Source organism: Clarias gariepinus, chromosome 4 (assembly GCF_024256425.1).
Source record: "Clarias gariepinus isolate MV-2021 ecotype Netherlands chromosome 4, CGAR_prim_01v2, whole genome shotgun sequence".
In the NCBI taxonomy this organism is placed as follows: domain Eukaryota; kingdom Metazoa; phylum Chordata; class Actinopteri; order Siluriformes; family Clariidae; genus Clarias; species Clarias gariepinus.
Genome location: NC_071103.1, coordinates 30,955,160 through 30,968,441, shown reverse-complemented (window position 1 = coordinate 30,968,441; position 13,282 = coordinate 30,955,160). Strand labels below are relative to the sequence as shown.

The following is a 13,282-nucleotide window of genomic DNA, read 5'->3' as shown; positions in this document are numbered from 1 at the left end:
TACTTTTGTAAAGTATTCAAGCATCCTGTCGCATTAACGTTTTATTAATTTTTTTTTTTTCATTTTATTTTTTTGTAAATAGTAAACAAGCAGGGCAGCACAAAAAAGATAAACATCTCATTTAAATCAGAATGGAAGTGATTTATTAATTATAATCCCAGCCAATCAGGCCACTGAGCCTTTGCCCTTCAACCCCCACCCCTTTTTAACTTTATAAGAGATAGCATCAACATAACATGAATATAGCACTTTCTAAAACAAACACCTTTAACAGACCGAGTCAGTATACGAAACATGGCATTTTGTGCTGCGTAAAGATAATTGAAATAGATAAGCAGTGAATGAAGTGAGGAGTGGTGTCTGGCAGGGATGTTTATCAACGAGGGAAAATAGAAATAAGAGTTTTACAACCCAGCAGGAGTCGATGTGATGCCAGATAGTGATCAGTTATAGAACAAGCTTTCTGAATGATCCTGTTCAAAAGATGGAGTGAATTTCTCTCCTCTGCCACATCATTTTTTTTACACATCTACAAATGAACTAAAATTACAGCATGTCTTTAATGCACCTTCTCTTACTCCTGTAACAACAGGCACTCATGGACACATGTTTAGACTGATGCTAATGCATGCATGTCACAGATATGAGCTTTCAGAATGCAAACTCATTCTAGTATTTTAGACTTGATATGAATAAGAGGGACTATTCTATATAGGTTTCCCAGATTTATATTTATTTTTCTCCTTAAAAAAAAAACAAACTAGTATGACAATATGTTAGTTACAGATTAACTTCAATTCTGTTCAGTTTATAAAGCTGGAATCAGTTGATAAAAAGTGTCATAGTGCTATCTTCAGTTAAAATGACAGGAAATCTGTGACTGCACAAATCCCATTCTAGCTGAGTTACTAGTGACATCACAGGATTGAGCTTTCCCAGTGCATGAAAAGCACTGGTGTGAGTAATCCTGCAATAAACACCTTTCTCTCTGTGTAGCAGGAAAAAAGTGAGGTGTGGAAAACACCTCTGATGGTGTTTTTAATGGTGTGGTTACCCTTTAATATAATTTCCACTTCAACTCGACATTCTGAGACTGTGTTAAAATAATTCATTATGGAGATGCTTGCTCTATGTGATAAGATCTGCAATTAAATTTATGACCTATTGGATAGAAATGTGCAGAACATTAAGAGCTTGAAGTCAGTCAGTGCAGTTTCAGCTTCGTCCTTGGGAGCACCTGTGTTCTCTTCCCTGATATGGACTCGTACTATCAGGACCACTTCATAGTATCCTCGAGATAGTGACTAGCCTTAGATGGTCGGTCCAAGGATTATTAACAAACTGATTCATTTTTAAATTACCTTCAGTGGCTGAATTACGTTTCTCATAGACCAGGGAATGTAAAGAGATTCATATTTTATAGTCTCATTAGTGCTTATGTGGGTGATGCGCTGCTTGTTACAATATTTGTTGTGCATGCCGTATATTGCTGTATATTATTCTTCACACTAAAGAAGAAAACCGATCCTGGGTCAGTGCATCTGCATAGAGGGTCTATTGTTGGCCAAGATCTGTGCTGCTTGGTTTACCCCCTGATCAAAACAATTGTCTTGGCCTCTATTTTTAAACATGTTCAGATTATCCCTAGTGTTTTTTTTCCAATTGATCTTACGCACATATCCAATTTGTATTATATTTTTAATGATTTATTTATTTTGAATGATTCATGATCCTGTCCCCTACACTTTGAAAAAATCTAGGGTACTAGATTTCATTCTGTGTGTGCTATACATATAGTCTTATTTTATTTGAGCTATTTATGCTAGATTCGTTAGTTGTTGTTTTTTTAGATGTTGGGATAAAAAATTTTAACACCTGTCCAACACCACTGGTTGCTCGATAGGCTTAATTTCTAACAGCCTGGACTTCAGGGAGCATAAATTAGTCCCAGTGAAATCTGATTGCTTCTGATTATTATACTCATGTAAATAACATCTAAAAATACTTGTCTGTGAGCAATAAAATCGCATCTAAGTTTCAGCACTGCTTTCTAGTTAGTCATTCACACGGCTTTTAGACAAATGTCTGATTCATAAGGGTATTCTTGTTAGACAAAATGGTTGCATTAAGTTGTATAAAAAAATAAAAAGGCCTTAAACAATTCAAGAGGCCCTTACTTTTGACTTATGCTACAGGCTGATACTGAATGTAGTGATTTTTTAGAGTCACCCTGTAATAGGGAGTCTAGAGTCGACAATATATAATCATTCAGCATACAGCTCAGTTTTAGATGTACGTTTGTTCAGCTGTATTCACTACAGCAAGTGGTTCCATCATCAGTAACCAGGCTTGGCAATTTTAAGCTAAATTTCATGCCCAATTATTAGGCATGCTAGTACCAAAAAAAGCACATGTTAAAAAGTCCACAAAAGGCTTGCGAATAGACCAACAATTGGCATGGAGAAACTTTTGTCTTTTTCTCAGCCTTTATGTGGGAAACAAGATCAACATAGTGCTTATGCAGTTTAAATGTATGGATATTAAACATTTCTTTCCCTCTTTTAATCTATGCAGTACAACTTACTAACCATAGCCATGCTGTATACACCTTCACTTGGCCTTTGCACAAATGTAGGGTACTAGATTTCATTCTGATTATATGCTATAAAACAAGATCTTGTTGTTCATAAGTACTTTTAAATGAACTTAATTGGCAACCCAGTAGTTGACTGTTCTGCCGAATTTCCATCCCAACTGCAAACATTTCTTATTTTTGCGCCAATTAGTCTATTAGTGCTTGTTGTAGTTAAAATTTTGACACCTAGGTGCAATAATAACTCAATAACGAGAAAGATGTGATAATGAATAGAACAGCTGCTTGAAATATCTGTAAAATATTAACTTATATTTCAGTCATTAGTAATTAGTATTTCAACAGGATTTGTAATGGATGGAGCTGAGAATAAATCTTGATTATAATGATTACCATTTAATAGTCGATATAGATTGGGTTGGGCTCTGATCCACCGCACCCAATGAAAAGATTAGGGTTCATGTTTTGTGTTTGTTCTGCAACAACTCTAACTAATATGACATCACACAAGATGGCATGGTAGCTTAGTTGTGAGCACTGTCGTCTTGCATCTCCAGGATCTGGGTTTGATTCCCACCTGCAATCACAAGCATGTTCCCACCAAGGAGTGCATGTTCTCTCCATGCTTGGAGGGTTTCCTTCGGGTACTCTGGTTTCCTCTCACAGTCCAAAGACATGTAGATTAAGCTAATTGGCGTTCCCAAATTGGTGAGAAATAGTGTGGTAATGAGTGTGTATGCGTGCGTGCCTTGCAATGGATTGGCACCCCATCCAGGGTGTACCCTGCCTCGTGTCCTAAGTCTCCTGGGATAGACTTCAAGCCACTTTAACACTGTACCTGTACACAGGATAAAGCAGTATAGATAATGAGTGAGTGATGACATCACAGCTTTTTTTAATGCTTTTAAATTTCTGTTCTTTGGAATTTTTTTGAGGGTGGCGATGGCTGTTGACGATGATGTATTACTCATATTATTTAAGTGGAAAAAGTGTTTCTGGTATATATAGTGGATTTAAGAATTCCACTATCCACTCTTAAATGGGTACCATTAATAAAAAAAAAAAATGGAGTGATTCTGATAATAAGTAAAAGCTGTTCAAGGACAAGATGGCTTTATACTGTACATTGACTCCTACCTGAAATGATAAAAATAGTTATAACCTCACCTTTGTGGAAAGGACAATGTTCCAAAAATCACACCTTTAATGCCATTTCTCTTGAGGGCACAAAAATAATAGTTCATTTAGAAATGTGACAAATTGCATATATTGTACTGTATAGCTTATTCTATAACACATTATAGTGGCTTGCTGCACTGGACCTTTCCTATTTTGTTGTTAAATCACAAGTTGACTTACTTTCATATCAAAGCAGTGTAAAGGTCTTGTTAACCCTGTCCTCTCTAGACCTCTAAGGGTGGCCTCAGAAAATCAAGGACACATTACATTGCCAAATTTAGTGTTGATATGCCTACATCTTTCATGATGCATAATTAATTGAGCAGACATTATTCACTCTGTCATCGGCTTGTGGCGCTCCAGCGATCCTAGGACAGACGCCAAATATTGATGGGTATCTTTTTATTTGCTTTGCCAGACACAGAGGAGCCATGCTGATGTTATGAAATGGCTTGTATTGCACATCAATTATTTATTGACGCTTTATTAATGCATCGATAATGAATACCATTACTCTCATTGAGATTTTTTTTTCACAATATTTTTTTAGCACTGCAATAAATCTAGTTTGTGTCATTAATAGGAACATCAATGTGAAGTGCTTTGCTGTTCGACCTTTTGCTGCTGTTTTTGGTTGGTTATTATATGTACCGTTCTTAAACAATAAATGTGTATACTTATTTTATAATATGAAGTTGTTCTAAATCTAGATTTAATGATAGGCTATAGTTTAGAATGTACAATTTAAATGCAACAGTTATTGCATGCAAAAGAAAAAGGTACAATTCTAGATATCCATTTAACATTTGTAATGGTTTCTTTCGTGTTCTGGTTGTCTTCCCACACAAAGCAAGCTGTTTGTGTTTCTCATGCCTGCCATTGTCCTCGTTAATATGCCCTGTTGTAAGAAAAATTGTCTCTCACCCAAAAAACAAGCTTATTCTCACTGCACTCCACTAACCTTTTGACACATATTTAGACCCTTATTTGTGCTTGATGCTTTAACCCCGTCACACCACACATGATGTGTATCTCCAGGCACATGGTTATCACGTTAAAGCGTTCTTTTCAGGGCAACAGCTGGAGTCACCTGACTCCAATTAGATGTGTGTAGAGCAGCAGAACCAGGGGAGGATATTAAACACTGCACCATGTGCACAAACATAACCATCACCGGGGCAACTATTCAGGGCACCAAGTCAGTACCTGGTTCCTGAGGGAGGGGGGCTTCATACATACAGAACCATCTTAACCATCATATTCACTTTACTATTTCAGCTTTGAGCTAGATGCTTGATTATAATTATATATCAGTGCATTTGTAAAATGATTAACAACACCTAGTATATCTTATCTCCATCTCAGGGCATTGCTTTATTTATGGAAATAGACACACAAAGGCCACTTACATGCTTGTGATTGCAGGCTGTGAATGGAAAAACTGCTTATATCACAAAGTCATTTAATTAGTTTATTTATTCATTCAATCATCTTGCTACTTATTGATCAACACATCTTGAGTACTGTGTAGTCTTTTTAACATCAATGCTATTTTAACAATTAAATAAAACATTTAATATATATCTTGAATACGATATAATTTTTGTGTAATTTTATAATGTATTCAGGATACTTAATTTTTATTTAAACATGTTACAATAAGAGATCATTAATATTGCAGGTTCTTTTAATCTTTTTCCATAATTCATCTTAGTCTGTCAGCCTGAATGCATTACTTCTGCTTCTCTCTATTGGCCCTTTATATATTTAATTTATTTTCTTCTTTGGAAGATTCTGCCCTGTTTCTTTAACTGATACCGGGTACAATATTAGGGCTGCGAGGTGCTAAAGCTCCCAGGCTCTCTGCGTTTCTCCTTATTATGATTAAGCGTGCTGTATTTTATGTGCCTATAAAAAAGTAATTGCTCCCTCCACCTGTTTACTCTTTTTGCTGCTGCTTTGAGTTCGGCAAGTGGATCTGGCAGGGCTTTTAAATTCTGAGTTCATAGCTGGAACCCACATATCTAAGATCAGGCTGTAAATAAATAAACTATTCCAATAGTTATAAAAGATATATATTTAACTAAATTCACCTTTTTTTGGATTAGATTCTCTAATCTGCTTTTTGTCACCCAAACAGAACCTAATAACATTATTTTTCCTAAAATTTTGGGGTTGTTTCATTTACACACTGTTTTTAAGTCTTTAGCAATGCCATGTTTTTTTCAAAGAGCAAACTTATAAAAGATGTTGAAAAAATAAGGTGTTGACATAAGCCATCTATTTTGTACAAGCCATATGAAACTTTTACCTTTTTTTAATATAATTTGACTGAATAATGTTTACTTTGTTTGTTTAATTTAACCTTCTCATCCAAAAAAATAATCCACATCGTTTAGGTTTATTACATGTGGTATTGTATTGCAATTTAAATGCACTTTTCCCAATTAGTGCTAATGACATGTTATGGGAGTGTCGTTAAAGTGGGCTTAAATAAATTAGCCTCAGTGGACACCAGATCAAGGAGCTAGGCTGCTCTGTGTAATCATTTGAAATGATTAAAAGAAAATGAATATAAAATAATATGAAACTCTAGCCTGTAATAATCTACAGTCTGTGAGAGAAGGAAATAAGTCCGAGCATCTTGACCATTCTGTATATTTTTTATCATTAACATCTGATGTTCTTGGTTTCAGAAGAGTAGAAAAAAGTTAACTACCAACTACTAACAAGAACTATTAGTCTTTTAGCCAACCGATAATTAAAATAAGAAGTCTTTCTTAGCCAGTCTGTGGTGTATGTATACACTGATCAGCCATAACATTACAGTGCATACACTAGGCCCAATATTGTGTAGATTCCCCTTGTGATACTCTGGATGTTCTCATAGTTTTTGACATGACCAGCATTGGCTTTTTTTTGTGATTTATGCTGCATTAGCTTTTCTGTGGGATCAGACTAGACGGACTAGCCTTTCCTCGCCACAACCATAAATGAGCCCTGGGTGCCCATGATCCTGTCACCAGTTTACTGGTATATAATTGATAATCAATACTAATGTCTTAATGTTATGTGGTGTTAATGTTATGGCTGATCGGTATATGTAGTGCTATTAGGTTGTACCCCTATATACTGAGCATAGAGTATACTGTTTGGTGAATAGGAAGCCATTTGTATTTATAAGCTATTAAAGTTCAAAAGTTCAAAATTGAATTAGTTTTTCTATATGAAGACAAGTTAAACTTACATGAACACTCAGGCTTGATTTGAAGAGTGATAATTTGTGAGTGCAGTTGTTTGTGCAGATTGTGGGCGTGTAATTGAAAACCTTTTCACATGCTCTTTTATAGGCACATTAGAGAACATCAAATACAGCAGCAAATATCTATTATTAAAACAACTTTATAACAGCCATTTAAAGTCATGATAATAATAAAATAGGCTTGTATTATTTTACAATACTAGACCATAATATGAATATAAACTTTAAATTAATGTTGTTTTTAAAAAGGTAGAAAAGGGTTGTATAGATTTAGTACCTGCCCCTTGGTCATATTATTTAATCCCCACAATTGCCTTTGTTGCAAAGCCTAAATAAATAAATAAATGTATTGGCCGTGATTCACTGTGTTTTGCACCTTAAGGTGAAAATGCCCTGAATTTTATATTTACAAAGGCAAACATGCAAAACAGGCAATGCTATTAATATTATGTTAAATACAGAATTCTAATCCAATTAAATAATAAAAATTTACATAATCACTTTAAATGCACGGAGACAGAACGCCAAGATAACGCCAAGATACAGCTGATCCGAGCTTCACGCAATTCTATGCAAATTAGTAAAGCTAGGATGCAGTAAAGCCACAGATGCAAACGACCGACTCTCGAGAATACATCCGATCAGTAACACAGCACAGGTTCTCTATTCTCCGTGGAAAATGTAATTTTTTCCCAGTTTATATTTCCCTAGGTTTACCTACAGGACAACTTTTTTTAAGCAAAAAGAATGTCAGGTTGTATAGATTACTGATGGTTAAATCAATATCTATGGTATATTCTTTCTACTTAGAGCATGCATTCTGTGTGAATCTGTGTTTGCAAGTTTGCAACATACAACATGTAAAAAGAAAGTTTCATCAGAGCAGGTACATGTGTGGTCATGATGTGTGTTGTATTTCACATACTATTTTGGTCAGCTTCGGCAGGTTGCTCTCTTCATGTGCAGTCAAACCGGTCGAATTATTCATCACCTGCTTAACGCAAATGTAATATCAGCTGCTTCCGACATTGCCTTTCACCTGTGTTTTACTGTGAGACACACATCGGTTTGCCTTTTGTATGTCCTGTTTATTCATGTGTTCTTTAGCACGGAGGAGACAGGTTTCTCTGATGTGGCTGAACAAAGGCAGTGACAAATCTATTTCTATTTAAATGCTCTTTAAACCGGGAGTGTGTTACAGTACTGTCTCATTCTCCTTGACTAAAGGGGAATAAATGAATGAAATGCCACATTATCTGTAAAGATTATAGGGGATAGCATGTTCTAAATAATTCCAGGAACAAGTAAGTCTTTTGGCGCAGCTAATAGATGCTAAATGGGAGTCGGGATTAGCAAGTGATTTTAGCTGACTATGCTAACAGTGAGCTTTCCTAAGATCATTTTTGATGTGATTGGTGTTGTATTGCTGGAAGTAAGATGACAATTCCGGCAGATGTCCAGGTTAATTTTAGAGCTTCAAGTGTCTCATTACGTTGCTGCTGAAGGTCCCTCTTTTGCTTTATGTCACCAACACACACCTCTTTGTCTTGCCTTTGTAACTCTTTATCACCACCTCTAGTCTATTCGATGAATCGTTTTAGCCTGTATCATCCCCACTCTCTCCACCATCTCACTTGTACACAAATATACTCCGTCTTATGCTACCTACCACTTAACCACTCCACTGCCTGTTCTCCTTAAAAAGCCCTTCCCTTTCTGTACTGCTTACTGCTATCACTGCCTATCAGCTTTTCTACCCATTTAGCATGCTGTCAATGTACCGTATCAGGAAAATAATCAATGAAGGGCTTATGTGATGCAAAGCCAAGTTAAAGCTATCACCTTAGAGCTGATTATTTTCTGATTAACACCACATCATCAAGTCTGTTATTCCCCGGAAATGTGTTAATGATTATAATTTTGATTATATATATTTTATTGTTATATTTAATGTTATCGAGGGTCTGCCAAACAACTTTGATCATGTTGCCATGTCATAGCAGCTATAAATATTTGTTTTCTCACAAGCCCTTTTCCCTCTCTCTCTAGTAATAAGATAATGATTAAAGTAATTTATTAATAATGATTAAAAATCTCCTTACTGAAAGCTGTATAGTTTCAAGGATTTAATGTTTTTCTAAAAACCTTTAAGCTTCGTCTGTTATTAGACTTTGGAGCATCTCCTGTACAAATGCCTGTCAAGTAGTTGCTACTAAACAATATTCTAAATTTTACTATGAACATGTGATTTGAAATACAGTCAGCACTACTGTTACAGTCAGCACTACTTGCTGTTGTTGAAGAAAGAGGAAAAAATTAGAAACACTTTTAAAACTTGAGAATTTAACAGCGCTGTGGTATGACATACTCTAAACAACAGCACCCAGATTATAATTCATTCCATCCATCTATCTAGGAGCCTCTGTAGTCCAACTAGGGATCATTGTATTGATTTCCATTTTACAACTGTGCTAGGACCTCCGGTCAACATTTACACTCTACAGGCACTTTACCTGAACAAAAAAAAAAATTAGCCTAATCTGCATGTTTTGGACTATGGGAGAAAATCCACCAATCACAGGAAGAACATGTATACTCCATGCACACCTACCCGAGGTGGAAATCGAACACAGGACCTGGAGATGCAAGGCGACAGTGCTAACCACTAAGAAACTCTTTACGTACAGATTATAATACAATAAATATACAATAATTGTACAAGTTGAAAAAAAATCTAATAAAGTATGTACTTTATTTATTTATTTAATTAATTATAGTACTTGTTTTTTATGCATCTTTTTAAAATTATAAGTGAAACAAACCTATGGCTAATTTTACTTTAAAATTGAGAGTTTTGATTTTGTTGGTCCGAATTATTGACTGTAAAAGAAATATCCTAGTAGTTTACACTTAGTAAAAATTTTAATGTTAAAGTAGAAGAAATTAGAAAGAAACAGAGTCACAATCTGATCATTTCGAATCATACACAATCTTATTTAATGTGAATTCCATAATTCTTATTCTTATTTTTCCAGAAAACTTCAAACTTCTATAATTCTTATGATTGTGTAAAGCTGCTTTGCGACAATGACAATTGTTAAAAACGCTACACGAAAAAAATTAATTTGAATTACATTCACACTAAACTTCATAAAGATGGCCAATGGAAAGGGATCATGTGGTCTAATGAGTTCAGATTAGCGCTATACCTGAGCGGTGTACATTTTAGGTTAAGAAGGGAACCGCATGAAGTGAGGGGTTCATCATGCATAGTTCCCACTGTATAAGCTTCTGGAGGCAATGTTGTGCTTTGGGGTACCATAGATGAATCTGGTCATTCAGTTGTTCAGGTCATCAGCTTATTTATTGTCACAAAGCGTCGCTGAGCCTAGACCTGAACAACTGAATGACCAGATTTAACTATGTAGTTTTTCTTACATAGTGGCACAGGCATATTTTAGGACTGTTAGAGTGTTTCTGGGAGCATAAGAAAACGTTTTTATAGATTAATGTTTTCAATTATCTGCTCAAGACAACTGTCCTTGTCACTCATTACTACCTTAAAATAATAGTAGCCAAAATATATTCATAGAAAAATCACAAAAATAAGTCATATTGTGATACACTGCCCTTACATTTCATATTATTAATTGGTGTTGGTACACGAGTGTGGGAGATGATACAGTGTCTTTCCTCTTGTCAGACCCTCTGATTCGACTAAAGTCTGCTGATGAGTGAAAAAATGTTAAATCCTGTAGCCTTGGCACAATTTTTCCAGAAAAAAAAAGGGCATATGAAAATAATGTCTCTACCCAAATGTTTTCATGTGACAGTTTTGTCAATGTCACTGCCACTCTCCAGACTGATTTGCATAGAAAACACTGTGACCATCCCATGATCGAAATCTGTATAATTCAGCTGGGCCGGTTGACGCATGCTTAGTGTATTAGACTTTGTTTATCTGAGAGAGATAGAGCAGTAAGAATAGGTCACAGGCAGTAGTGTCTGTGTGAGAAGCCTCCAGCTCTGTATTCTCCACTTAAACTCTCACCTTTCCACTGAGACTCCCTGTAGATCATTTCATCCTTTGTTATTTGCACAAGGCTCGGCCCTCAGTTACGGCCTCAGTCCTGCCGAGTTTCAAAGGCCATTAGACCCCTTTTGTAAAAGCGCCAAGGCTAAAATGTCACTGACACTTCTAAGGGAGTACAGGTGCCCAAGGGGAGAATATTTTAATAGATCTCAGCCCACATCATACTCCTGCACTAGACAGTTCTGCTAATCTCTTATAGCGGTAACAGTAGGTCTGTATGGTCACATTAGTCCTTTAGGTCCGACGGATTCCTGTAAAATCGTCTTAAAATTGGAATAGATTAAAAGATATAGTGTTGACACACCGAGGAACTCTGTGCTGCCACAAAACTCTAGTTTAATCCCGAGATCAGGTTAAAGTCTAGAAGGAGTTTTAGAGTTTCATCCGGGTTTTACTGTTTCCTTTCAACCCCTATGACATGTTGCTTAGTGGATTGGCTTTACTATAAATGTGTGTGAACATGGTGCTCTGTGATGGATCTGCATCTCATTCATATGTATTTCTGACTTCTGTCTCATTCATGTGTATTCCATGCCCTTACATGCACAGGTTTTGGGTCAACCACAACGCTGACAACAATAAAAGAGAATAAAGAAGTTATTTAAGATGAATGAGTGAATTTATGTAAATTAATAATTAACTATCTATAATTTTAAACTGACATAGACAGAGTTAAAATTAGCAGTGGTGCTAAGAGGGACAGTGGAGGCTCATTAGTTAAGACTAATCCTGACACCATTACGTTTTTACTTTTTGACCCCACGGACAAGACCTTCAATTTTCTGCTCTGGATTAAATTATTTGCCAAAAATCAGTGTAAATGTATACTGTGAATGTTTGTATTGAAGGTATGTTATTTTGTATACAGTACAATACATATGGGTGAAAAAGTAAAGGAAAAATGGGTGATTCTGTCATGCTGTCATGGTTAACTCTTTAAAAGAATGGATCAATGCAAAACAATACAGTTTGTGGGGAAAATATAATAATAAATATAATCAAACACAACATGGATTAAAGTATGGAATAAAGAAGGTATATACTGTACTGTTTACATTAAATTTTAAAACCACTGATATTAACACTGCTCCTTGCTTGAAATAATATTAAGCAACAAAAAAACTTTAATCCTTGTCTGTTTTTCCTACAATTTATACATGCAGAGATCATTTAGGAAAGAAATTTCAAACTGTGACTGAAAGTTTTATTCTATGGGACTAAAGACAGAAAATCAGTATGTGGTTTCTTAATGCTTGAATGTAAATCTTAATGGTACTGAAACAGTGAACATCTTTCAGACTGCTCTCAGTAGTTATTAAATTGTCACGTTTCTGTCCTCTAGAGCCTGCCAAAAAACTGTAAAATGTTCAATCAGCATTTACAGAGCTGTGTGAACACCTATTTCAGTTTGCTCACCCAGGATGATTACTTCTTTTACTTCTGCCCTGCCTCCCTCCGTCCTCCTATTTCCTTTATATCTTTATCTTCCTTCCTTCCACATTCATTCTTTCTATTTCATAGCTAGTCTATAAAATGAGAAAAGATGTGATCTATAAAACAAGAGCAGTATATGGTCAACAGTTCCACAAGTCAACTGATGTTAGTGAAACCTAACTCACTATGCAGAACCCATCTGCTTTTCCCTATATATATATATATATATATTTTTTTTTTTTTTTTATTTCTTTATTTCTACTAATTTATTATGTCCTGTATTGCTTCTTATACAGTATATTTGTGCAATGTTATTGTAATGAATGTGCCGTGCCATTAATGTAGATACTTTGAGCTCACCAGGAAAGGCTCATCTCTTGTTTTATTAAACATTAGAGCATAAAATTTTATTAAGAGATTAACTGATTCTTTCTATGAGCTATAAATAGTAAATATTCCCAGTTTGTACTGTCCTTCACCGTCTTTGTTTCTTTTCTAGTTTCATTAGTCTTGGGAAGCGTGTGTGATGATGAGTAAGTGGTGAGGAATTGAAAGAGAAATGGTGTATTTTGGTGTCGTGTTGTGTCTAGTAGATCTTGTACCTCAGTAGGAAACAGCTGGTACAGCAGGGCCTTGAGGCCTTGGCGTATTGCTGTTGTTCCTCTGTTGTTCTAAAGCAGGGTGGCAGAGCAGGTGTGCCAAAGCAGCACTGATGAGGAAA

The 13,282-nt window shown here is 35.6% G+C and overlaps 1 protein-coding gene across 1 annotated transcript in view; it reads left to right on the top strand.

The window, feature by feature from the left end:
• kcnh2b (potassium voltage-gated channel, subfamily H (eag-related), member 2b) overlaps positions 1-13,282 on the top strand; it is a 219,520-nt gene that overhangs the window by 769 nt on the left and 205,469 nt on the right. The gene's annotated exons all lie outside the window — the stretch shown is intronic.